This window comes from Petaurus breviceps, unplaced genomic scaffold (assembly GCF_028583685.1).
Source record: "Petaurus breviceps papuanus isolate PSGF00001 unplaced genomic scaffold, PetGlider_PUasm1.0 182, whole genome shotgun sequence".
Lineage (NCBI taxonomy): Eukaryota > Metazoa > Chordata > Mammalia > Diprotodontia > Petauridae > Petaurus > Petaurus breviceps.
The window spans coordinates 4,801,951-4,825,990 of record NW_027185786.1 but is presented as its reverse complement, the minus strand read 5'-3'; the positions used below and the strand labels follow the sequence as shown (position 1 = coordinate 4,825,990).

Genomic DNA, 24,040 nt, shown 5'->3' with positions numbered 1-24,040 from the left:
AGGCTTCAGGTGCACTTTAGCCTAGGGGCAGGGAAGATCTTCCAAATTTGCATTCCCATTACAACCCCCCTGAGCTTCCAGATCTCCTGCTGGTCAACTGAGGTGGGGCTTGTTGGGACACCTCCCTCCTTTCACTTCATGCTCTGGCACAGCTTGACTCATGCCCTTCCTGAGGCTTTTCCCACTGTTGCAGGATTTTACACTGGGTAGAGCAGAGCCAGGAAGGGGGATGCCATCTCGGCTCCCAGAAGTTCAGGTAGGTGATTTTTAAAACATCCAGGCTGCAGCCTGATAGACCCAGGAGAAATTGCTGCCATGGCCCTGTTCTTTCTCTTACCCAGCTCTGAGGGATCCTCTCTCTAGTGTGAGACTTCTGCTAATCACTCTTGGGGTGGGTGAATCCACTGGCCAGGGCTCGCTCTCACCCTGCTGTAGTCTGCTCTCAGGTCCATGCTGGTGCAGCCCCCATGTGCTCTGTGCTCCCCTTGCCCAGACCTATGTGGGGACTTTTCTGGGCTGGGAGTCTGCCACACTCTGTCTCCCAAAGGATTCTGTCACTCTAAAATCCATTCAGATTCACTTTTTAAAGGATAGTGACAGAATTCATGGAGGAGTTCAGAAAAGTTCCTGCTTCCATTCTGCCATCTTGGCTCGGCCCCAACACCGTGCAGAGTTCTTTCAAAAACTAGGTAAGAAGGATCATCTTCAGGTGTTTGGAACAAACTCAATGGTGCCTACGTGTTCATGAATCAATCATCTTGGGAGCAAACTCCTTAGCACCTCTGTTGTCTATAATCAATGGATCCATCACTTCACATGTATTCCCTTATCAGTTACTATCCTGCTAGGCAGTGTTGGAGGGCTGGGCTCTCCTTTCACATCCCAGTTCAAGGGATCCTGCCCTCAGAGGACTTCCTGTCTACATATACATTCACTTTATGTGATACTTAGACCCCTGATGCAGCCTGGTGGGGAACCAGAGGACATTGACTGTAGGATGTTCAAGTCAAAAGGGGTCTTGACACTGAGTGTCAGGTCTGAAAAGGACCCTAGGAAGTGAAGCCTCAAATGGAAGGGGCTGTAGACCTTGAAGCCCAGGGCTAGAAACCCCACGGAACATCAGAGAGAGGAGTGATATTAGCCTGTCTCCAATCAATTCTCTTCTCCTACAAAGTAGTAATTGGCAAATGCATTTCATGGGATCATATGAAATACAAGGGTTTTGTCAGATAGGAGATTTTGGGCTCTGACCTCTAACAGGTTCATTCTTAATCCAGGCAGCCAGAAGGATAGCAAAAGGAGACATAATGAGGGGTTGTTTGCTTTATTCTTCTCAAGGAGGTTGCTGATGATGGGAGCCCCACCTCCTCCTGCATCCCCCAAACCTTGATGGGGGCTGGTCAGGAGGCGCAGCATTCCAGATTGTGCATTCCCCACTTACTGACCAGTGCTCACTTGATTTAGAGAGGAGTCCTGAAAGAAGGCAGTTTGCATTAACTTTCTCAATGTCATGGTGATTCTGCATAGAGCATGCACAGTAGGCTCTTTACAACTGAACTCAAATGTTTACATTCTCTTAAGGTTATGTGCAAACTGTGTGAGCATGTTTATGGCATCAAATCCTGGGAACTAGTAGATTGCTTATGGCCTTGGATCCTGGGAATTGGTATCTTTAAAAAAAATCCACCTTACATACAAGTTTCTACTAGCCCCTTAGTCTCCAGTGACGGTGTTTGACACATTGGAGGGAACTTAGTGGTCATCTACAACAATAAGTAACAAAAGAAATAAAGTGTGAAGAAACATAGATGTTGTTACTGTGTGGTTTTCTAAGTCAATGTGCACAAACAAGGATTTTTGTAGAATTTTGTGCCTCTTTTTTCCGTGGGAGTTGACACCTCTAATTGCCCCACATTGGGCAGCATCAAATAACTCCTTACTGTCTTTCCCATTCCTTTAATAATAAATCCCTCCAAATTCCTCCCCATTACCCACTCACTTTCCCTCTTTAGCCCTGAGGGAGGCATTCAATTAAAACAAATTGCTAACAGCTGAACCCAACCAAAACTTCTATTAGATCACATTCTCAATCTTGCTGTAAAGCCTCAGGCCAGAAAAAGGCAGCTAGTGGACATTCTTAGAATTACCAAACCTTTTCCTCAAGGAAGGGACAAGGTAACCTCCAAAAAGTAACCCTTCAGTAATCCACACCACCCCATCTTTCCAGCTGAAAAGAGGATCCTACTTTAGGGATAGATGGAGCAGTAACATCCAGCCCTCTACTTTGACAGATGAAGAAGCTGAGGCCTCAACAAGAAGCTGTCCCAAGGTCAGACCACTAGCAAATGGCAGAGTCTGAATACGCACCCAGCTCCTATGCCCACTGATCTTAGCACATAGAAGATCACAGAATGTTCATTGGAGAGGACCACTGGAGACCTCCCAGTCCAATCCATTCCATAGATGGTCTAGAGAGGAAGGGGCTGTTACTGGAACCAGATCTCCTGGCTCCTCTGACTCTTTCAGTTTCACTAGGTCCAGTCCTTCAACTCCCTGAGCACATAGTAGGGCTACCATGGCACACACTGGTTCAAGTCATCTGACCAGTGATCACTGACAGGAATCTGATCACTCTCCCTTTGACTCCCTTGCTCCCCACCTCCAATTCCCTCCAGACACTGGTCAGCCAAGCAGCCACCCTCCCCAAGCAGGCCTGGGGGCTCAGGAGCCAGGCCCCAGAACCCAGGCTTCCCTGACATCTCACCCTAGAGAAGGTTTCCCCTGCTTGGGGCTGGGGCTCTTCTTCAAGCTGCCTCCTCAGACAGGGATTTGCTCAGGCTGACTTAGCTCAGGCTCATGTAGGCCTGTAACTGTGGGGAGCTGATTCCAGCAATCCAGGCTGCAGCCCATTGGGACCAGCCTGAGCTACCTGGTGACCAGTGAGGAGAGAAAGACCCTTCCCCAGTCCTTGCCTTTGTTCATTCTTAGGGAGGATCAAGGCAGCTACAGCCCTTGGGGATCTCCAGTCTTCTTTGGGGCCCTAAACACAGGACATTATCAGCTCCTTGTAAGAAACCACTTAGTGCCTACTTGGATATCAGTCATTCAATCCAGTGTCTCTGTATCTAGGTGGGTATAAAGCCTCAGCTCAATCAAGGGGCTTGACCCTAATCTCCCAGTGACTTAATGTCACTGACTTAGAATCAAAGACCCCTCCAAGACCCACACAGGCCTCCCTCTGCCTTCCCACTGCACACTTCTGGTTCTCAAGGCTACAGGAAGGGGACTGCTGGGGGGAGGGGACACTGTTTCTTGAGCCAGGGCTGTGGCTGACTGGCATTTCCTGAGGCCATGGACCCCATGCCTAACTGAGGCTCCCAGAATGTCTGAGTTAGGAAGGATCTCAGGGCACAGTGAGGCAACCCCATCCCTGAAGAGGACTCCCCCCTACAAGGTGACCAAGAAGGAGGCATCCCAGCCTGGGCCTGAGAACCTCCAGCAAGAATCACCTGCATTGTATGACAGATCATTAGCACCCACTTCTAGATTAATCACACCACCGGTAGTGAAGGTTCAGCTGCTCTGGAACCTGACCCTGAACTGGGACCTGTAGGTCCAGGGCCAAAGAGGGAAACAATCCCTGCTCCCCATGAGCTGGCAGTCTAAATAAGACAGAAAAAACATACAAAATTTTGCCTCAATCAGCCTTGACATTAGTTTGTCAAGGAAGTTCCCTGTGAGAAGGGAAACACAGAAGTTTAAGGGGACACAAAATGCTGCCTTTTTTCCTTTGGTCACTGAGAGAGACTATTAACTATCGATTTATTGATCATTAGATGACCTAGTTGAGAAATTGATTTTGAAAACTTGAATCTCTGTCCCTAAGAATTTTATTCACAACAACCACTTAAAAAGGTACATAAGAAGAACAGACCATCTCCATCAGAGAATTTTCTCCTGTGTCATGGCAAGGTTGCCTAATTCTCCCTGTAAAAATCATGTCAGATCTAGGAAAACATTTCAGACCCATAATGTTTGTGTGGGGAAAAAATTATTTGGACCATCTGCAGCCACAAAAGTGGCTGGGTCAGCAGGTGCAAAGAAGGACTGGACGTGTCATTTCCCCACAGGGACCTCCGCTTCACTTTCCAGCTTTCTGTGTCTTCTGGTAGCCATGGGTGAATTGTCAGGTGTTATTTGATTCTGAAGTTTTTCAGACCATGCCTGGTCTCTCCTTGGTCACCAGATGGAATACAACACTACTAGGAAGGTGGGGAAAAAGGAAAGGTGGGACAAAGAAAAGGTTGACAGGAAGTTTTCTGAGGCCACTGAGTGCCTGCTCCCCAATCCAGGGTAGGACAGTTCAGCTGCCATAACTCTCTTTAGAGCCTTGGAGAAGAAGTGACCAGATACCTGGGGAAAAACCTAGGCAAGACCCAGAGTCTTTCCTACCTGGTGGGTTTCCCTATTCCATGACCAAATCTAGCCAACTGACCCCATGGAGAAGTAGGGGTGTTTCCCCCCCCCCCTTTCTGGCCACTGCAAAAAGGGTGATTAGGGAACACTGTAGGAGTTTGTCTTCTCATTATCAGCAATCCTCTTCTGTGAAAACAGACTAGAATCAGGTAAGATTATTAACCCCTTCTTAGTGTCTTGATTCTGTCTAACCAGATCAAGAATGCACCTGTGCTAGCAGCCCTCCTATATGCTTTGTTTCTTTGTCTTACACAGTAAAATAAGGTTCCAAAAATATTCATCGCTGCTTCATCTGATCTGATGTTTAAACACTTGCTATTTGTACCTGACTATCAGATTGTTTTAGCTCTGCTGCTGAAATGATGAAAGCTCTGTAATGCTCACACTGAATGCTTCAAGATGGAGAGGTGGGGAAACTGGCTTCACTGCTAACTAGGAGAAAGTTAATAAAGCAGCTTGCATGACAAGTCAGCTGATGTGAAGGAAGTGAGGGCCACCTGAATTTGTTTAGTTGTATTCAGTCTATGTTCAATGGGATGAATGATTTCCTCTGTAAGGTCATTTAGAAATTCCTCTGGGGTGGCTAGGTGGCGCAGTGGATAGAGAACCAGCCCTGCAATCAGGAGGACCTGAGTTCAAATTTGACCTCAGACACTTAACACAAAAACTAGCCATGTGACCTTGGGCAAGTCACTTAACCCCAATTATCCTCCAAAAAAAAAAAAGAAATTCCTCTGGCTAAATTAATACCATCTGATTAGTCCTGAGTTTTGTTTCATGACATTGCAAAAATTATCATGTTCCTACATTTCTTGCATGGTGAAAGTAGGTTGACTGCTGTGACAGAATGCTTCTTAAACTTTTTCCATTTGCAACGCCTATTTGCTCAAGAAATATTTATGTGGCCCAAGGCATATAGGTATAGAAAGTAACATTTATCGATAATAAATCATAAAGAAATTTATTTTAAAACAATTCTTCAGTAGATATATAATTTTACGGTTTTTAAAAGACGAAATCAAATTTGCATAACCAATGAGATGGATGTGCTTGTTTATTTTTTCACCAAGCACTGAACTTGGTAGAATATTTGATAGTGCAGCATGTAAGGCATCTTCAACATTTTTCAGAGTTGATTGGTATTTTGATTTTAGAATGGGCAATGCTGAGAATGGCACTTTGCATAAGTATGGAATACAAAATGGAAGAAGTATGTTTAGGGTTATTTCTGAAATGGTTGGAAATTCTGTCCTCATCTCAAGCCAAAATTCATTTAACGATTTTTTTAAAGGAAATTCAAGTTTTCAAACTGTGTCACTTGATATCGCTGCCAATTCTTCTTGAACTATTATTGGCAGATGATTCACATTTCTTATTTCAAGTGACTATAGTTAGGAACCCACTTAGTGTTTTCGAATCAAAATTTGAAGGGAAGTGTTTTTGAAACTGTGTCTCCAGGCACTTTAGATGATCAATTATAACTCTTACAATTAGATCTCTGGGAAGGTTATTTTCAGTGCTGCTTCATGTAATAGTTGTAAACATTTCTAAACAATCATTTCCCACCCTCTTCTTCCATATGTAAATTTAAAAATTTAATTTTATCTTTTAACATGTTGCAATTTTTTCCTTGAAGTAACATTTTAATTATTGAGCATTTTTTTTGTTTTTTTGTAAATTGTGATAAAATGCTTTTGAAAGTCATAAGTCATTATGGAAAAAATTAACAAAATTTGATTTCTGCTCAGTCAAAAATATAACAATTTCATCCTTCCATTTCAATAATCTCTTTAAACTTTGGCCTCTTGAGAATCACATGATTTGATATAGGTTTTTTTTTCCCTTGTTAATTTAGGTATACTGCCACCTGGTAGCAAGGACTATGGTGCATTGTCACCAGTATTTTTACCTTTTCTGTCTAAATTTAGCCTGTTATTCATAACCAAAAAATTTTGTTCTAAAATATAAATAAATATTGCCACTAAGTTTTGAAATAAATGCTAGCTTTAGGGTATGAATCATATTTGTACTTAATTTTAAAAATTTACATTCACACTTACATACACATCCTGGGGTGATGGAGAAATATTATTAAAGGGTTTTGTCTTAATTGCTGCAATTAAACATTTACATTTCTGTAAAAGAAGGAGAAAACAGAAATTTTTTAAATCAAATATTCTAAGACAATCCAATCCAATGATATACTACTAATTTGATACTTATGTGCTGAGGAATGACAGTAGGAAAATATTAAAAGTCCTTATTTTCTGTAATTAAATTGTTTTGTTTCTGTAAGAGAAGAAAGCTTTGTATGTACAGTAAAAATCCAACAATTCATCATATACAATTGTCTAGAATCTGAACGGTGATCTTTCTGGCAGTGCTGGTTTGAGTAGCAAGGGTTCACAGCATGTGCTGTGCTCAATGCCCACGTTGTCTGTTCAGGAACCGGGCTGCAGAGAAGTCTTGCTATGGAACACGGGTAAGTGCTGCCAGATGTCCCTCGGATTCATTACCTGTTTGATTCTGAATTAATTTCTCATTTCTTGCATTCAGACACCTTTTATTGTTGCCAGATTTTTCAGGACCCCCACATTCATTTTCACAATCTCATATGGGATCACAATCCAGTAAGAAGCGCTGCTGTAGCACTCTATGTAAAGAAAGCAGCTTTAAACTTTAAAGCTTTACTTAGATTAGGAACTGAACTGAAAGAAGAAAAAGAATAAAAGGAAAAATATTTGAGAAATCTCATGCCTGATCACATGTCCTAATATTCTGAAGTAATGTAATCTGGGAAACTGGAAACTTCCAACTTTCCCTATAGAGTTTGGAGGAAGTTTGATCTCCAACTGTTTGGCCATCACTTCAGAAAACTGTGAAACTGTTGGTCAAGTATTTAGGGGTTATTATGATAAGGCTGAAAACTATTAAGAATTTACATTGCATATATTTTCAAGGAAAAATTGGTCATTGATTACTGTGAGGGAAAAGGTATGAAGAGAAAACCTGATAGAACGACCTAATTTGTAAACTTACAAGGTTTCTTTGGATTATCTAATTATAAACTCTGATCAAGCCTGTAGAAAAGTTTGCAGTGTTGTTTACTCTCATTGAGTAAATGGGATATAAACATCCTTTCCTCAAAATCAGGGGTGAAGTTTTCAAATTTTCTCATAATGTAGTGCAAGTTTCATCTCAGAATATTAGTCTATTACCTGTGAAAGTGATTGAGTTATAGGGGCGGCCAGGTAGCACAGCGAGTAAGAGCACTGGCTCCAGTGTTGAGAAGACCTGGAGATCGAATCCCGGGCTCAGACACTCAGCACCACACCCAGAAATAACTGGCCTTGTAACCTTGAGCAAGTTACTTAACCCCAATTGCTTAAAAAAAAAAAATGATTGAGTTATGTCTGGAATAGTGTATAGTGAAGGCATCTCTTGATTCATCTTAGTCTGGACAGACTCCAGTCCTATAAATTTTATTTAATAAGAGTTAACATACCTGAAGAGATGGGTATCTCTTAGTCTAGAAGTTTGCCAAAATTAGCCAGAGTAATTTTTCTAGGTGTTTGAGTAACTTATCCTATGTTCATTGTCTAGGTGAAATTATGTATTATAATTCTTGTATTGTTTGCTTTTATATTGAAATGGACAACTGAGAAACAAGACAGCAATTCCAATTACAATTTAATAGGAGTGTTTATTAGCAGGGCCAGCTGGCGACTGCCCCCTAGTAGGGAAGACAGCCCCGAGTCTTCTGCAAGGTACATTTGTATATAATAATATGTTGTTAACAACAAAATATACGTTTCTAGTGAAGCCTTGATTACCTAGCAAAAACAAGAACAGACTTGTATCTGGGGTATGTTTCTAGCAACACAGATGGCAAGTTCCCTCACTATTGTGGCCTATCAGGTGGTTTCCAGGGACCTGGTAGGGGCCCCTTCTAGCAGGTTGCAACTGGGAGGGGGCTTTGGTGTATAATTTCTGGTGGGCACTTCAATATCAGGATGAGTTTAAAATGGGGGAGAAGTAGAATGAGTAGTAGAAGAGGATGTTGTGTGATTTGGGGAAAACCTGCTACTGTTGGCTGTTATATTGACTCATTGTAACAAGAGAACAGTAGCTTACATTCGGCTCTAAGCATTATTATTGCAACTTTCTACCTAAGGTAAACTTTTATGGGACTCTAATTGATAGTAGTGAACCAAATTATTATTTTTCTATTCTTTTTAATAATCAATTATTAAGTTAGGTTTAAGACTTTTTTCTTTATTTCCTTCTTAAGGGAGCAGCCCCTGTAGACCAGTCAGTCTCTGAAGGACATTGCTGATGGTTGAAATTGCCCAGATCCTCCAGGAACATGCTCCTAGGACTTGGGCAGGATCACACCCAATAGAAGATCTTACTCTTTTTAGAGTGTAAACTGAGTCTAATGTAGGGGAATTTCAGGACTAAACCCTTGGAGCCCCCCATTGGAATTGAGGTGAACCCAAGTGATCAAGGAGCAAAGCACCCTGAGTGTTCTATGTAGAGATGAATTCCTTCCAGATTGCTGGTAGCAGCTGAATTTCATGAGCAAGCCATGTTCTCAGCAGGAGGAGGTAAAGGCTTTCAGCCCACTTCTTCATTTGGACGTTTACCCCTCCACCAATCAGGGTTGATTTTCCCCTGTCGGAGACACCCCTTTGCCAAAGCAATTTAAGCATTCAGTGATCTCCATGGTTTTATCTTTGGTTCCTGAGAGAAACCACTGACCCTCAATTGATTATTAGGTAACCTAATTAACACATTGATTAAGTTTCTCAGACCATTCCTTTTCTTTCCTTGGTAAGGTGGAATACAGCATCCAACTGGGGAGGTGGTGAAGAAAAGGAAAGGGGAGGGGCAAAGAAAAGATTGAAAGGAAGATTTCTTTTTTAAAAAAATATTTTAAAAATTTTATTTATTTACTTATCGTTTACAACATTCAGTTTTACAATACCTTGAGTTCCAAATTTTCTACCCTTCCCTTTCCCCCACTCTCCCATGGCGGCATGCAATCAAATATAGGTTCTACAAACCCCTTCACATTAAACATTAGGTTGTAAAGAAGGATTATAAGCAATGGAGTGAACAGTGCAAAAGAAGGAACAAAAACAAAACAAAAGACAAAAGAGAGAGAGAACAATTAGTTTGCTTCAATTTGCATTCAGACTCTGAAGTTCTTTCCATCTTGAGTCTTTTGGAGTTGTCTTGTAACCTTGCATTGTTGAGTGGAGCTTAGTCTATCAAACTTAGTTGTCACACATACCATGTGTCTGTAATTGAGTATAAAGTTCTCCTGGTTCCTCTCTCCTCATTCAGCATCAGTTTATATAAGTCTCTCCAGGTTATTCTGAAGTCCATCTGCTCCTCATTTCTTATAGCATAATAGTATCCTATTACATTCATATACCACAGTTTGTTTTGCCATTCCCCAATTGATAGGAATCCCCTTGATTTCCAATTCTTTGCTAACACAAAAAGAGCTGCTATAAATATTTTTGTACATATGAGTCCTCCTCCCACTTGTATGTTCTGTTTGGGATAGAGCCCTAGATATGGTATTGCTAGTTCAGAGGGTATGCCCATTTTTATAGCCCTTAGGCCATACATAGATCTAGATTGCTCTCCAGAATGGTTGGATCAGCTGACAATTCCACCAACAATGCATTACTGTTCCAATTGTTCATTTTTTTTATCATTTTTGATAGGAAGATTTCTGAGGGCACTGAGTGCCCTCTCCCAAATCAAGGGTCAGACAGCTCAGCTGCCAGAATTCCTCCTTTGGACTTTGGAGAAGAAGGGAACAGTTATCTGGGGAAAACCCAGTCGAGACCCAGAGTCTTTCCTTTCTGGTGGGGTTCCAGATTCCATGACCAAATCTAGCCTCTCAGAGAGAGAGAACCCAACTTTAGCAACCAGTTGGTCTATTCAAATACTCCTTTGGGAAGAAGTCACCACTAGACACCATCTCTGGTTTGTTTTTTTTTTAACAGCATGGGAAATAGGCTGGTAGGATTTCCAAGGTCTGGTCTCATAGTATGTCTTGGCAATATGGATATTTCTGGGAACCCTTTCTATGAAAAGGTTTTGGCAATGGAACCTGCTTATTCTCAAGATACTTTCTGTACCCATTGTAGAAGATAGGACTTAAAATATCACCTATGACTTTTTCCAATCCTAACATGGGAGGCTGTTGTCCTTGGGTGGAAAATAGAGTCAGAGTGGCTTTTTTCTTTCCAATATATTTTATTTCACTCATCTTAACCAATTACATGGTTCAATATTTTTAACATTTATTTCTTTAAAATTTGAGTTGTAAATACGGTGTTGCTCTCTCTACCCACTACCTTCAAGCGATAGGATATTAATCGTATGTGAAGTGATGCAAAATGCATTTCCATATTATGCATGTCCCAATAGAAAACACACACAGACACACAAAGGGAACCTTTGCTCTGGGGTGAATCGATTTGAGAAGGAGATGAGAGGCCTTGGGATCCATGGAATCTCCTGTGCCAAACCTTGGGGACTGTTCCCATTGGTCATTTGGTCTGTGTTGTAGATAAATGTGCTGGGGGTCCATGGGATCACCAGTGGTGGCTCCTGGGGACTGTTCTGGCCTGCTTCTCTCTTCTCCCCTTTGCTAGTGATGGCTCCATTCTAGGTGGTCACCTCAGGTGGCACTTGACCAAGCCAAGGACGAGTCTATACTGGCATGGGGTTCCAATTGTATGCCCCTTTGAAAGTGACAAGAGGTGAAAGTATTCAGAAGTCTATTCCTAGAAGCCCTCTCCCCATGGTCCCCTATCCTTGTGCTAGCCCCCAGGTGGGGCTTCAGATGGACCCTAGGGTCACCTGTATGATGTGCCAGGGGGCAGAGCCATGGGTAGGACTTCACCCAGGTGGCTTCTTCTGGTGTCCTCCATGGAGAGCAGGGACCCTTCTCTTGTTCCCCCTGAAGTATCCTGCCTGATCATTGTGGCCCTGCTAAATCCATTTTCCAGTACTGAGGATTTGTGGCCTGTGGGCCCTCATCAGGGAAGTCATGTCGAGGTCCTTCATGCCAACAAGTGTGAAGGCCAGGATTTTTCCCAGCCCTCATAAAATGGGCAGGAAAAATGCCACTCATTAAACTCTGGGCCTCCATTTTTCCATCTGTTGAATTAGAGGGTTGGCAAAGATAATCTTTAAGGGCACTTGCACCACGTAGAAGATTTTGGGAGAAAAATCTTGCTGGCAGAGTCTGTATGTGCGGGGGGGGGGGCGGTAAGAGAATGGACACTTGGAGAGAAAGAAGATGGCAGTGGTCATGATCAAATTCTTATTGTGATGGGGCTCTAAGGTAGAGTTTGGGTCATGAGAAGAGAGTTAGGTTACCATCTGAGGGGGAGAGTTGCTAAGCAAAGGCTGATTGGACCTGGCATGACGATTATATTTCTTAGCTTAGTGGCACCTATAGGGAAAGGACAGCTATGGTTCCCTAACAGCTCCTAGACAATAAGCAGAGTAAATATTCCATGAAGGACTGAATTGCAAGAGGACAGAGTTTAGATCTCATGTGACCCAATGAGGACCTACCAATGGTGCAGCTGAGCTCTCTCCTCAATTCCCATCGCATGGGCCTACTACTTAATCTTGGTTTATTTCCCTACATGTGGGATGCCCCCACCATTTCCCCAGATCTTCAGACAGTTGACATCTCAAAATTTGTAGAATCCCTTGGTTTGCTTGCTTTTATCCAGCCAAGAGAAGGAGAGGTGTAACAAGGACATGGAAGCAGGAGTCTAGGGACCCAGCTAAGGTCTCCAACAGGCAAGTCCTGTCCAAAGCAGGTAACATGAATGCCTTGTGTTTGAGAGAATTATTTTTCAGTTCCTATCATGTTTGGATACAGGAATGGGGAAAGAAATATAAAGGTGGTGAGAAGCTTTGGAGGCATCCATGTGGGTAGGGAAGTGGGGATGATCACATTAAAGCAGGATTTGGGGGGGTGGCATTCCTAAATCCCTTGATTCTGGGGACAGGATTTTAGGGTATAGATCTCTTGTGGAGAGTATGACCTTGGGTGGTGGTGTCAGCTGTCTCCTGATTCTGGATTGAATCAAGAAGTGGCACAGTCTGTGCGGTCAGTGCTGTTGGGTCTTGGGAACTGCCTGTAAGTGGGTCTTCATGGTCCACATTGGTCAAAGGGATATCAGTGGAAGGGATTCCCTCGGTCTGTTTTGGGAGATCCACTGAACTGTCTCTTCATTTCCATGATGTCAGAAACAGGATTGACTGCAGGCATGTCCTGGGGTTGAAAATGGGGGTTGACCCCAGTTTTCCCTTCATGCTGTGTATAGAAAAGTGGTCTTGGCTGAAATAGGACGAACTCTGGTGGTTGTTGGAATATGTGCTGCCAGATGAAGTGATGTGAGAGAGAGATGAGAGGATTTGAGATCTATGGAGTGTCCAAGGTAAACCTTGTAGGCTATTCCTATTAGTGATTTGCCTTGGGATTCAGATAAAAGTTCTGAAGGTCCATGGGATCACCTGTGGTGGCTCCTGGGGTCTGTTCTGGCCTGTTTCTCTGTGCTGCCCTTAGACAATGGAGGCTCCACTCCAAGTGATAACCTCAGGTGGCACTTGACCCATTGAAGGAGGAGTTCACACCATCTTGGGGTTCCAACTGTACCCCCCTGCGAAAGTACCAAAAGGAAAAGTATTGGAAAGTCTCTTCCTAGAAACCCCTTCCTGATGAAAGCCCTGTGTTCGTGCTGACTCTCAGGTGGGACTTCAGATGGACCAAAGGATCATCTATAATATTAACCTAGGGTGGGAGTCCTGGGAAGGTGTTCACCCTGCTGGACCTTTTTCAGCCCTTCAGGAAGAGGAGCGACCCCTGAGGTAACAGGTTTCTCTTTCCTCTTTTATGTGAGACAATTCTATTCTCTCTCTTTCTCCTCCCAATATATTCTGCTTTCACCTTAATTTTTTTTTTGTATCATCCCTTCATATTCAAATCATTTTGTGCCATGTCTACATATGTATGTACACATATACACACATATATATGTATGTATGCATATATATATACACACACACACACACATACATATCTTTCCTTCAACTATTCTCATATTGAGAGTCTCATGAGTTAAAAATACAAACTTTCTATGTGGGAATGTAAATAGTTCAACTTCAATAGGTTCCTTATGATTTTTCTTTCCTGTTTACCTTTTATTTTTTAATTTTGGGGGTTATCTTTACTACAAAATTGGTTTTATTTATCTGAAAGCAGTTCTGACGAAACTTTGCTATTAGGCTTAGGTACAAAGGAGGATTTCCAAAAGGAAGAAGCACAGGGCAAAGAACATATACCCTTCTGTCCCAGCCTCGGACAAAAGAGCCTGGAGGACAGCAACTGAGGGGCGATTGGTCAGGGGAGGCTCCAAAGAGGACGGGTCCATCTGCCCGGCTGTCTCTGGCCTCTCTCAGAAGCCTCTCTCAGACCATGGCTTGCGGGCAGGAGCACCCAGCACCGGGAGCAGTAGCGCTTAAAGTGGAACCAGAGCTGGAAGACGCCATTGGCGAACGGACAGCGGAAGCCATGCCAATGCGAATACTCCCACTCGAGGTTGACAATCTTTTTTTTTTTTTAATTTTAAGCAATCGGGGTTAAGTAACTTTACACGGCCAGAAATGGGTGTGGTGCTGAGCGCCTGAGCCCGGGATTCGATCTCCAGGTCGTCCCAACACTGGAGCCCGTGCTCTTACTCGCTGAGCCACCTGGCCGCCCCCAATTGGTTAAGTAACTTGCTCAAGGTTACACGGCCAGGTGTTTCTGGGTGGGTGCCAAGTGTCTGAGCCCGGGATTCGATCTCCAGGTCTTCTCAACACTGGAGCCGGTGCTCTTACTCGCTATGCTACCTGGCCGCCCCACGAGGTTGACAATCTTGCAGGCAATGTCTCGGTAGGGAGGTCCGGCGTGTAAGCACAGAATAGCAAAGTTCTTGTTGTCCCAGCAGCCTCCAAGAAGTACTCAGGTGTGGAGTGCTTTTTTATCAGGTCTGGGTAGATGTCTAACTTGTAGCCTTGCACAGCCTTTAAGTGTGGGGTTATCAAAGTCATAGTGAGTCTGGTTGTAGTTGTTCCACTCAGAGCTTGTGTGGACACGGTTGAAGAAGCGAGGCTTGCAGGCCGGTATTTGTCTGCCCACAGATACACCTTGCCCGTCAGGGGCATTTCCACACTGAACTGGGCCTCGTCTGCCCTCATGCCCACCTTGGCACAACGGAAGATGTCTTCTGCGCTCTCAGAGGCATCTCCTGTGACCTGCAGCTGTTGCTGAGAAAGCCACAGGTGCTGAAGATCCTCGATTCCACCACATATGCAGCAAAGGGCAGTTCATGTGTGGGGAGCACCCTGGGGCTGTGCCTACCAGCATCATAATCATCTAGGCTCTGCTGGATCAAGCCTTCCTCCATCAGCACAACTTCCCCCTCACCCTCTGCTCTGGCCTCTCCTGCAGCTTCTGGCGCCTCAGAGGCACCTGAGGTAGAAGGCCCCAGCTGGGCCTGACCTCCTTCTTCAGGCTCTGACCTTCGCTAGGAGATGATGGCTCTTTCTTGAGGATGGGGAGCAGGGGTTCACTCTCAATGCCTTGCTCCTGTTTCAGCTTATAGAATTTCTGCCGGAGTCCATCCTGATGACCCTCAGGAAGCCTGGCTCTGGCCATGTGCGCCTTGAGTTGCTGCAACAGGCTCTCCCAGTAACCACTGTCCAGGTGGAGCCCCCTGCCAGGATCTTGCCCTAAATGTCTTGGAAGATCACCTGGAGCTGATTGTATGTCTTCCCTTTGAATACTGACTGTATATGAGAACCAACAGAGGCATTTACTGCTACTTCACGCTCTCCTGGCCCCTTTCCAGAGACCTCAAGCTTTCAATTTGGAGATCCCTCCTCTATGATGGTCATATCTCCCCAGAAATCTGCATTCTTGCCCTGTTCCAGTTCCACACTTGCCTGTGTGGCCTGCAGAAGGTCTACCATGTCTGACACTGTGAGGCCACTGAGGAAGGTGCAGGGCTCGTGCATCACCTCAGCCAGGTCCTCACCCTCAGCACCGACAGACTTGGCTAGGAGGTCGGTGGGCTTTGCCCATCTGTCCCGTATGTGGATGTCAGAGTGGAGTTCGGCTTGCTGGAGGTGGCAGTTGTCTTTCTGTTTGTCCCAGGCTTGGAGGCGCTCTGCCTCCTTCTCCCCCTGCAGCATCTCTGGTTGCTGTTCCCGCATGCCTTTCTCCCTCTTTCACTCTAAGCGCAGCTGCTTCACCTGCAATTCTAGTGGATCATCAGCTTGGATTCTCTCCTTCCTCTCCTTAAGTCACCTACAGGTGGTCAATCGGCCACTTCTTCTCTCGGGCTTGTTTCATATGAACGTTCCTAGTAGATTACTGTCTCCAAAGGGGTCCAGAATCTGACTGGGAAGGCTCCCGAGATTGGGCCGTGACTTTCTTGGGTTTCTAGGATTCCTTTCAGAGGTCTGATATTTCTTTGATTTCTTGGCTTAGATGGTCCTTCTATGGGGCAAAGACAAACATGGTTTCCTAACATCTCACGGATACTAAGCAGAGTAAAGATACCAAGGAGGGCTTTGGATTGGGAGGATTTTTTAGATCTCGTGTGCTCCATTTGGGGCTGGAGAGGGCAGAGGAGGAGATGGAGGAGAAGGAAGAAGACCTGCAGGGCCTTGCGGTGATGCTGAGATCCCCTCAATTCCCATCAGACAGACCTCCTACTGGATCCAGATCTTGGTCTATTCTTCTCCATATTCTTCCCCCACCATTTCCCCTATTCTTCAGATAGAAGACAACTCAATTTGTGCAATACGCTGGTTTATTTGGACATATTATTCAGGAGGGAAGAGAGATAAAAAGAAGACATGAAAGCCTAAATCGGGGGATCCAGCCAAGGCCTCCAACAAGCAAGTCCTGTCCAAAATAGACATCCTGAATGTCTCATCTAGTTTTCCTTAGAGATGTAATATCTTTACTTCAGGGTTCTAATCACATTCTCCTGGGGAAGATGATCTCTTGTCTCTCTGGAGGGGGAGAGATGTCTCCTTCTGGATTGAATAAAGAGTTGGTGCTATCTGTGGGATTAACACTGTTGGGTTCTGGGAAGCATTTCCATCTTACTCTTCCTAGACCATGTTGATCAAAGAAAGGAGTAATAAGGGATGTGATTCTCTGTGGTTGATCTTCGAAGGGAATCTTCCATTCCTCTTCATCTTCCACAATGGTAAAAGCATTAATAGTACAAAGGATATTTGGAGGTTCATTATGTAGGCTGCTTTCATCTATCTCTTGATACTGGATATGAGGAAGTTATATAAGCTGGTATAGGATGATCTATGGTGGGTATTAAAGAAGGTTCTCCTGGGTGATTTGAAGTAGAGATGAGAAGCTTTGGGATCCATGAGATCTCCTGCTCAAGACCTTGGGGTTTGTCTCGATTAGGAACATACAGAGGAGATACTGGCTTCCAAGGGGGGAACTGGGCTGGTATTTGGGAAGTGGTCTACTCTGTCATGTTGTTAAAGACTTTTGAAATTTTGAGGACCATAGGATCTCCTGGGCTGGAGCCCAAAGAATGCTCTCCTGCTTCTCATGGTTGGGGATAGAGACAATGCGGCTTAAGGTTCATGGGATATTTGGAGCTAAACCTTGGGAGATGTTTGCCTGTGTCTCCTGGATGTAGGGAAGAGGCACTGGTTGTCATGCTATAATCTTGGGAGTAATTTGGGGTACATGTTTCTTTCTTTTCTATTGTTTGGAGTGTGGGTAAAAGATATTGGGGTCCATGGGATCACTTGAGGTGATTCCTGGGGGCTATTCTTGGCTGTCTCTCTATTCTCCCCTGTGTGCCATTGGGAGCACATTCTAAATAATTACCTGGGCTGGCAGGTGACCCATCCAAAGAGCAGTCCACCTAGGTGTGCGTTTCCAACTGTATGTCCCTCTGAAAGTGACAAGTCAAGGGGTACAAATGGTTGAAGGTCTGTTCTTAGAAGCTTTCTCCCCACTTCCCCCTGTCCTAACCCCAAATGGGGGTTGAGATGGGCTGGAGGAATATAGCACTATTTTCCAAGGGGGAAAGTCATGGAAAGGACTTCACCCAGAAGGCATCTTCTGGTGTTCTCCAGTGAGAGCAGGGACTGAGACTCTTGGGTGTTCTGTCTGGACAGTGTGGCCCTGCCAAATCCATCCCCCCAATACTTACCTGAAAGTTCATGCCAGACATGGGAGAACATCAGGACTTTTACTAAGTCCTCATAAAATGGGCAGCGCATTGCTTCACCCTGGCTTTTCAGGTTGGCGTCCTACATGGACAAGTACAAGGCTTCCAAAGACAGCATCATGTCCTCACATTATATCCAGTTCCTCTGAATACCCTCTTTGTGTAAACAGTTGTCTGTACCCTTGTAGGTCACACGGAGACTCCTTCAGCAAGGCTCTGCCATCAGAAGTCTCCTTCAGAGAGCTCTCTCAGAGGGCAATGGCTTCCCCCAGTGATGGGGCTCCCAAGGATCAGGGCTGGGGCTTGAAGTGGGCTCTTGGCAGCTGAGTGCTCTCTTCACTCTGTCATGCCAATGGCCGTGCTGGGTCACTGCTCCCCACTGCCAGGGAGAGATCCTCCTCTACAACCTGGCCTTCAGGCCTTGGATGAAGAGGGAGGTCTCAATGGGAAGGCTGAGGTTGGGAAAAGGATGCATTGGGGACCGAAGGTACCCAGAGTGTCCAATGGCCAGGCAGAGTACCTGAAGATTCTGCAGGTAATTCTGGGGTTACTGCTCTACTTTTGCTCTCTTTGGGACCAGGATAATTCATTTTGTAAAGTACATCAGCCATTTTTCTGGTGATCCTAGAGGGAAGAGACAAGGCCTAAGTCTTCACAGACACTAAACATTCTGCAGGTGACCCCCTGGAAAGAGGGATCCATCCAGAGAGGGCACAGTATGTCTGCTTCTCCAATTGCCTTCCATTGATGGGTGGCTGCTACATAAGAAGCAATATAGACATTTCTATGGGACTTTACCATTTCCAGATAACTTGGTTCACATCCACCATTTAGGGGAGTGAGGTTTGCCATTTTCTAAATGGGGAAACATCCTCAACTCAGTCATGGGACATGGTCCTGGTCACACATGAACTCAGGGTGACAGGCTGGATTCCAATGGATTGTAGGGCTTCAGGTTTTCCCTTCCCCTACATTCCCAGCTGCACATTTTCCCATAACCATCTGTGAAGGTAAAAAGGAGGCGATAGTGTCTTAAGCAGGTCCTTTGCCAGCCTGATTCTGAGAACTTGAACCCTGACCCCACATAACATTCCTAGAGGGCTGGAGTTAGGAAAGGACCACACAAGTCAGTCCAACCTTTTCCAGAAAAACTATAAACAACTCCACCTGACATACAATGTCCTCTCAGACTTTGACCCCAGCCCTCTTTGGAGACGTTACCTGTTCCCTTCCTCCTTCCTTTCCTTTCTTAGACATTTTTCAAAGTGAAGATGTTTATCCTGTTATCAAATCTTAATGTGTTCCTTTGCAGCCACCCCTATGTCTCCCACATCTGCCCTAAGGGGATAAGCAGGCATCAACATCCTCCTCCTCCAAAATGTCAGGATAGCTCTGTCTGCACCAAATCTTCCCAAAGGTAAAATCTCCTGCTTCTTAAACACCCATGACAGGAGCTTGAGGAGCTGCCCCTGCTGGCTGCCTTCATCTGGACACTCTCCAGCTAATCAAGGCCCTAAAGGCTAAAACATGATGCCCACCAGTGGACATATTAGTGCAGATGACCTCTGACCTGGAAGAGGACACTGCCCTTGGGAATTAGCCTTGGTGTCTTTTTTCTTTCTAAGAAACACAGAGGAAGAGCAGAAAGGAACCTTAGAGACCATCTGAGCCAAGCCAGTACCCTCCTTCATTTACAGAAGAGGAAACTGAGACTCAGAGAGGGCAAAGACATCCCCCCAGATCTTCTAGGGAGTAAGCATCAGCCTAAGAATCCAGGTCCTTGGCTTCAAAAGCCAAAGACATTTCCATAGGCTCCCTAGCACTGAACAGATAGGAATATTTACTTGATGCCAAAGTCAGCAAGTCTTAAAATGCCAGTGACATCCCCAATGTGATACAAGTAGAATGTGGCAGAGATAGGGTGCAAACCCAGGCCTCTGTCTATCTGCTCTAGGTCAGAGAAAGACCAAACATTATTTCTGGAAAGAGCACTGACTATTAACCCATTCTATAGATGTGGAGCCAGAGGCTTAGGAGAGGAAATGTCTGACCAGCTAGTTCTTGGTAGACCCAGGGCTCCTGACTCCACTTCTCCTTTCACTTCAGCAGACCTTCATTCAGTCCTTTAGGGCAAACACCACTGCTGCAATTGCATCCATGGACTCAAGCCTAGGTCAGAACCTGAATGAACTTGAGCACTTCTCCATTTCCTTCTCCTGATATCAAGCCCCATGTCCCTCCAGGAGCTGAACTGCAATCCAACCATCCCAAACATAGTAACCCTCAGGAGACATGGGTGGGGGGGTCCATTGAAGCCCAAGGAGGTCCATGGCCAGGCTTCCCCTTACTTACCTTTTGCCTAGGAGATAATGGCTGAGGCTGGTCCTACTGAAGCTGTCTCCTCCAAACTGGAGTTTCTCCGACTGAGTTCCCTCAGGCTTATATGTGCTCTGTAAGTAGATTTCAGAAGTCAGTTCTCACCTGTAATCTCATCTACAGCTTACTTGGCATCTCAGGCAGTTAAGAGTTAGCAGTCATGAACACAAAGAATCTTTCCCAGTCCTGGACCTCTTTCCCTCCTCTGTGAGGATTAATCAGAAAAGCCTTTAAGGATCTGTAGAGTTCTTTGAAAAACCAGATAACAGGGGTCATCTTCAGGTGTTGGGAAATAATTATTAGCACCTAGTCGACTAGAAACCAATGATTTCCCATCCATTCTTTGTTCTGTTTCTACCCTGCTGAGCATTGTGCCAGGCTGTCCCTGGAGATTGCAGCCCAAGGAACCCTGACCTCAAATGATTTCCTCCCTACACTTACATTCACTTTATGAAATACTGAGAGTCTCTTAGGATTCAGCCTGTTAGGAACTGTAGAACCTTGACAGCAGCATGTTCAAGTCTGTTAACAGAAAATGTCAGATCTGAAAGGGACCTTAACCAGTGGATCATAGAAGGTCCCATAAGGAGAGGGCCATAGAACCTTGCAGGTCTGGGTTAGAAACCCCATGGAATATCAGACATAGGAAGGCTATTAGCCTCCCCTGGCCAATTCTCTCCTCTTACAAATCTGTACACATCTATTGCATGGCTTTCTGAAGAATACATGGTCTTATCTTCCCCCCTTTAGACTCCAATGAAGGTCATCAAATAAAAAAGAAGCATGACAAAATATAAAGGATGTCATTTTCCAAGTCAATGGGCACCCACAAAAATGTTTTTTGTAGATTTTTGTTCCCCCTAGTTCTATTGGAGTCTGACACCCCTGATTCAATCCCAGTCCTTCTTTGGGTAAAAGCAAATTTCTACTGTCTTTCCTATTCCTTTGGGAGTAAACCCTACAAGTTACTCACATTCACTCACACTCACACACAACACAAATGGAAGCATTTAATTAAAATAAATTGCTGACACCTGAACCCAACCCAAGCTTCTACTTGGACAAGTTCTCAATCTTCCTGTAAAGCCTCATGCCAGAAAAAGCTAGTGACCATTTTTCCAATTTCCATTCTTTTCCCCTAGGCTGGGACAAGGAAAACTCCAAAAATTAACTCATCAGTAATCCTCCCTACCACCCAACCCTTCCAGCTGAAAGGAAGATCCTAGATTAGGGGATGAGCCAATAGTGACCAACTCTCTCTTTTGACAGATGAAGAAGCTGAGGCCCAAACAAGAAGCTGTCCAAAGGTCACACCAGTAGCAAACGGCAGAGGTTGAACACACACCCAGGCCCTATTGCCACTGGCCCTAGTACATAGAAGATCACAGAATATTAATTTGGGAGGACTACTGGAGATTCTCCAGTTCAAGCCATGCAATAGTTGATTTAAAGATGGGCCTATTTAAACCATTTAAAGATGGTTCTATGGAACCAGGACTCCTGGCTCCTCTGACTCAGTTTCATCAGGCCCAGTTCTTTAATTCATTGAGCACAGAGTAGGGCTGCCATTTCATATAGGGATTTAAGTGTAGGTCAGACCCTGAAAGAAATCTGATCACTCTCCCTTTGACTCCCATGTTCCCTGCCTCCAATTCACTCCAGAAACTGGTCAGGCAACCAGCCACCCTCACCAAGGCAGGCCTGGGGACACAGGAGTCAGGCCCCCAGAACCCAGGCTCCCCTGACGTCTCACCTTAGAGAAGGTGCCTTCTGCTTGGGGATTGATGCTCCTCCTCAAACCAGGATTTCCTCAGGCTTATATAGGCCCTGTAACTGTGCTGAGCAGCTGGTCCCAGCAATCCAGTCTGCAGCTTATTGGGAACAGCCTTAGCTAGTTAGTGAACCCTGAGCAAAGAAAGACCCTTCCCCAGGCTCCTACTTGGGAGGTTAGATAAACCTGTGGGACTTGTGCTCACACACTTTTCCAGGAGGGTGTTTAAGGTCTTGTTGGCAGAGGGCTTAGCATGGGACCCTCCCCCTAGTATCCATCAAGTACTAGGAACATGTTGGTTGGTGTGGTGCTCAGTAGATGTTCTCTACAAACTGAGAATCTTTATCAGAACTCTTTTTGTGTTCTGGGAAAACTCAAGGATTTTCACCCGAGGATAAGAGGCCACTCCCTGCCAGCACCTGGCCCAACTCCTGAGGCTTTTGCCTGGGACAAAAACCAGTCCTCCACCTAGAATCTTCAAGTGAGCAATCTGAGAAGCAGTGACTTCTAACACTTAGCCTAGCATGCTTTGAGCTAACCTAATATTTAGTCATGAAATTGAATTGAATGAAAGTGTTTTTGAAAGTGTGTCTTCAGGCCCTTCAGATGATCAGTTATAACTCTAACAACTAAGTGTTGGGGAAGGCTATCTTCAATGCTGCATCATCTATATTGTTCACATTTCTAAAGAACCATTTTCCACCCAGTCTTCAATGTGTCCATTTTTTAGTAAAATTTTAAATTTTCTCTTTTAACATATGTTAAATTTTTTCCTTAAAGTTACACTTCAGTCATTGTGTTTCTTTTAAAAATTTTGAAAAATAGCACAGTTTTGAAAACCATAAGTCATTATGGAAAAATTAACAAAATTATATTTCTGCTTAATCAAAAATAGAACAATTTCCTTCTTCACATTCAATAATCTGTTTAAATCTTGCCCTCATGAGAGCCACTTGGTGTTACTTAATGTTCATTACCCTTGTCAATTTACCTGTGTGCTACCACCTGGTAGCAAAGACCCTCTTCATTGCCATCAGTATTTTTACTTCTTCTGTCTAAATTTAGCCACTTATCCCTAACCAAAAATATTTTTGTCCTAAAATGTAAATAAATATTCCTAATAATTTTTGAAATAAATACATTAATTTATGAAATTGCATTTGTTTGTATTTAATTTTTTTAAATTGATGTTCATAGTTACATACACATAGAGGATGATGGGGGAGAAATATTATTAAAGAGTATTGTCTTTGCTTGGTACAATTAAACATTTACAGTTTTGGAAAAGGAGATAACTGCAATTTGAAAAATGAAACATTCTAACATGATACAATCCAAAGATATACTCATTTGATACCTATATTCTGAGGAATGACAGTTGGAATAAATAACAAGTCATTATTTTCTGTAATTAAACTATTATGTTTCTGTAAGACCAGAAAGCATTGTATGTACAGTAAAAACACAAAAATTTATAACATACAATAGTGTAGAATCTAATGCAAGGTGTTTCTGGCACTGCTGGTTGATGTAGAGAGGCTAAGTAGCATGGGCAGCACTCACTGCCTATTCTGTGTGTTCAGGACCAAGGCTGCAGTGAAGTCTCCCTATTCGACATAGTCAAACCCCTTGGATTCATTACCTGTTTGATTATGGATTAATTTTTGGTTTCTGTTTATTCAGGCTCCTTTAACTGCTGCCAGATTTTTTGGGACTCCCACAATTATTTTTACAATCTCATAAAGAAGTCGTCCTGTCTTGCTTTGATTATGAACTGAGCTGGAAGAAAAAAAAGAATAAAAGGAAAATATATTTGGGAAATCTTATGCCATGTTCTCAGCCCTACTGATCACCTTTTCTAATATTCTGAAGTAATGTAATCTGAGAAACTGGAAACTTCCATCTTTGCCTATAGAGTCTAGAGGAAGTTTCATCTCAAATTGCTTGGCTATGACTTCAGAAAATTGCAAAACTGTTGGTCAGGTTACTAGGGGTTATTATGGTAAGATTGAAAACTATTAAGAATATATATGTGCATATTTCAAGGGAAAACTGATCAATGATTACTGTGAGGGAAAAAGTATGAAGAGAAAAACTTAGAAAATGA

At 43.9% G+C, this 24,040-nt stretch overlaps 1 pseudogene; it reads right to left on the bottom strand.

The window, feature by feature from the left end:
* The window catches only part of LOC138160766 (splicing factor Cactin-like), a 26,692-nt pseudogene extending 8,912 nt beyond the window's left edge, over positions 1–17,780 (bottom strand).
* Positions 17,781–24,040: the final 6,260 nt, after the last annotated feature.